The sequence below is a fragment of the Mastomys coucha genome, unplaced genomic scaffold, assembly GCF_008632895.1.
Source record: "Mastomys coucha isolate ucsf_1 unplaced genomic scaffold, UCSF_Mcou_1 pScaffold18, whole genome shotgun sequence".
Classification (NCBI taxonomy): Eukaryota; Metazoa; Chordata; class Mammalia; order Rodentia; family Muridae; genus Mastomys; species Mastomys coucha.
In genome coordinates this window covers 78189401-78193212 of record NW_022196900.1, presented here as the reverse complement: position 1 = coordinate 78193212, position 3812 = coordinate 78189401, and positions in this window count along the sequence as shown.

Genomic DNA, 3812 nt, shown 5'->3' with positions numbered 1-3812 from the left:
ACCTTCGTGGTGGAGAGATAAGTCAGTCATGTCCTCAGATGCCCACACCTGTGCCAAGGCTCACATACATTGCCTCCAAATATAAAGCAAACAAAACCATTGCCAGACACAAAGCACACTAAAAGGTGAGTGGGGTCTAGGCAAGCATGGGCATGAGGGTGTTGGTGTTGCTGGTGACTTTCTAGCTAGTGGGCATAGCATATGTAAGACTCCAGAGGTGCCAGAAAGTGTGCCAGATGGAAGAAACAAGGAGACCCGGTGATAAGGCTCCAACAGTGTGTGTGTTGGGGACAGGGCTGCTTGGGAAGGGATGTACATGATGAGACCTTAGGATTAGGGGATGAGAATTTCAAGAGTTTGAGAGATATGTCCCTGCATGCCAGAGATCCAAGCACTAGGGTGGGGTTTGGGGGGAAGGCAGATGAGAGTTAGAGGCTAGCCTGAGCTACATAGCAAGACCCTGTCTCAAGAACCCTAGGGGTGGGACTGTAACTTGGTCATAGACCACTTACTTAGTTAGTATATGCAAGGCCTTTCGTCTAGTCCTCACCACACACACACACACACACACACACACACACACACACACACACAATCACACTCACAGACTGCAGTTCATAAATCATTCCGAGGAAACAGGAAGTGAAAACTTGTGTTCAATTAGGTGCTGCACTGGGGTAGGTTTGTACTTTATAAAGTTTCCTTCCTAGGACGGCAGGTAGGTTTTCAGGGACAAGACTGGGTGTGGCGGGCAGCAGTTAGGAGACTGCTACAGTCATCTCAACAGGGGATGCTAGCATCCTGAGCAAGTCCCATGGCGTTTCCTTAATTGAGTAAATGCCTATTGGGCACCTGCTGTATGCCAGACCCTAGCTCAGCACAATATGCAGGATGAATAGGCGCGGGGGATAGAGTTATAACCCTGAGGTCATCCAGGCCCTGGGGGAGACAGATGCTCAATTAGCCAAAGCACGGGTGGCTGTTTCTCTTCTAGGTTTGTCTGGCTCAGCAAGGAGAGTTTGCAGGTGGCCATGGGAGTCCCTGAACTCCCATCACCTTGAGAGCAGATACAAGTTTTAGCTTGGTGTGTCATTTATCTATTGCTGTGTAACAATGCTTCCTGACTCTTAATGGCTTAAAGCAACAATCGCTTTATTTATTCTTGATTTTGTGGTTCAGCAGTTCAGTCTCAGAATCAACTGAGCAGTTTTCTTGGCCTCACCTGGGATCACGAATGTGCTAGTAATCATCTGGCATCTTGCCCGAGGCCGGCTGCTTGCTCATGTTTGAATACATCCCCCAAAGGTCCTTATACTGGAAGTTCCTCCAACTCTATGGCAATATGGAACTGGTTGAACCTTCAGGAAGTGGAGCCTTCGTGGAAAGTAACTAGGTTCCAGGGAACTGTCCTCAGAAGGGATTAGTGAAGGTTTTCTGGGATTGGACTAATTCCTCCCCAATCTAATTATAATTAGTTGGGAGCCTGCCATCTCCCCTGAAGCTAACTCTCTTAAGAGCACTTTCCACTACCGTGTGCCATTCACAATGAAACCCTCCCCGGCCTAGAGGCCAACACCATGCTCTTGAGTTTTTAGAACCCCGAGTTCCTTCTATTATACAAACCTCCCGGCTTTATAAGGTATCTAGTGCCAAGTATTTTGCTACAGCAACAGAATGGACAGAGATAACCTAAGATGGTTTTACCTGTCCAGTGTTTCATGTACCCTCCTTGCCCACAGCTTGGATTGTTTCTCTGGCCCCACACAGCTTCTAATTCTTTCGTAGGTTAGAGCAGGGGTTTTTGTTTTGTTTCGTTTTCACAGCCAGAGTGGAAAAGCAGACAACTTTGTAGGCCCAGGCTCAGTAGCTGTACCAAGTGTGTTAGGGCTCAGCTCATGCCAACGGCACTCTGAAAATGTTCAAGAGCAATGAAAACCATACTGCGCGCTTCTTATCTTAGATGACGTCATGTACTTTTGACAGGCCTCAAGTTAAAATAGCTTCTTTGTTTCCCCCTGAGAAGCTGCAGAGCACGCCTTGCCTTGCCACCCACCTCCTCTGGGCAACGGAACTGTGATGGCTGCCACGTGGGTGCATCAGTGTACATAACAGATACCACAGACCCGGCAGCTGGCATTGTACCTTTGTTTCCTGGTGGTTCAGGAAGCTGGGAATCCAAAATCCAGGAATTAGCAGAGTTAGCTTTGTTCTTAAGCTTGCTTTCTGTTTTTCTTTTTTCTTTCTTTTCTTTTTTTTTTCTTTTCTTTGAGACAGGGTTTCTCTGTGTAGCCCTGGCTGTCCTCACTCTGTAGACCAGGCTGGCCTCGAACTCAGAAATCTTCCTGCCTCTGCCTCCCCAAGTGCTGGGATTAAAGGCATACACCACCACTGCCCAGCTTTAAGCTTTCTTTCTGGGCTTGCAGTATGCCTTAGTTAGGGTTTCGACTGCTGTGAAGAAGACACCACAACCACAGCAGCTCTCATAAAGGACGACATTTAATTGGAGCTGGTTTATAGTTTCAGAGGTTTAGTCCATTATGTCACGGTGAGAAGCATGGCAGTATGCAGCCCGACATGGGACTGAGAGTTCTACATCTTGGTCTACAGGCAGCAGAAGGCAACTATGAGCCACTCTGGGTGTAGCTTGAGCATATACGACCTCAAAGCCCACCCTTACCATAACACACTTCCTTCAACAAGGCCATACTTCCTAATAGGGCCACTCCCTATGGGCCAAGCATTCAAGCACACGAGTCTATGGGGGCCATTCCGATTCAAACCACCACACAGTATTTTCCATTGTTTCCACAAGATCCCTGCGTCCTTGAGTGTCCGTTGCTTCTGGTCTTCCCTTCTTTTAAGGTCACTATCCATGTTGCCCATGAGTCCATAACAACCCCACAGGGTCTCAATAACCTCCTTCAAGCCCTGTGTCCAAATACAGCTGCATTTTCAGGTTCGAGGGACTAGAGCTCCGGCATGTGAGTTTTGGGGAGACGTGGTCTATCTCATTGCAGTGGAGCAGCATTTAATCCATCTTTCCCCTTGATCTGCTTTCTGGAAATGTTCTGGGGCTCAGCATTGTTGTGGGGCCTGTTCTTCTGGACAAAGGTAGACACCCGAACACATCACAAAACCAATCATTTAAAAATCTTATTTGGTGGCTGGAGAGATGGCTCAGTCATTAAGAACACTTGTGGGGGCTGGAGAGATGGCTCGTCAGGTATGAGCACTGACTGCTCTTCCGAAGGTCCTGAGGTCAAGTCCCAGCAATCACATGGTGGCTCACAACCACCCGTAATGAGATCTGACGTCCTCTTCTGGTGCATCTGAAGTCGGCTGTGTACTTACATATAAATAAATCTTTGGGCCAGAGCAAGCTGGGAGCAGAGTTGACCGGAGTGAGCAGAGGCCCTAAAAATTCAATTCCCAATAACCACATGAAGGCTTACAATCATCTGTACAGCTACAGTGTACTCACATACATAAAATAAATAAATTCTTAAAAAAGAAGAAGAAGAAGAAGAAGAACATTTGTGGCTCTTCTAGAAGACCTGAGTTTGGTTCCCAGCACCCACATCAGGTGGCTCATAGCTGTAACTCCAGCTTCTGGCCTCCATTAGCATGTATACTCATATGTACATACCCCTTGAAGGCATGTACACACTCACACACATACACATGTGCACACACACATATGCACATGTACATGCACACACCTATGCACACCTATGTACAATTAAATAATAAAAAAAGTTAGAGTGAAGTGGCACTTTAGTCCCAGCATTTGAGAGACAGAAGCAGGTGGATCT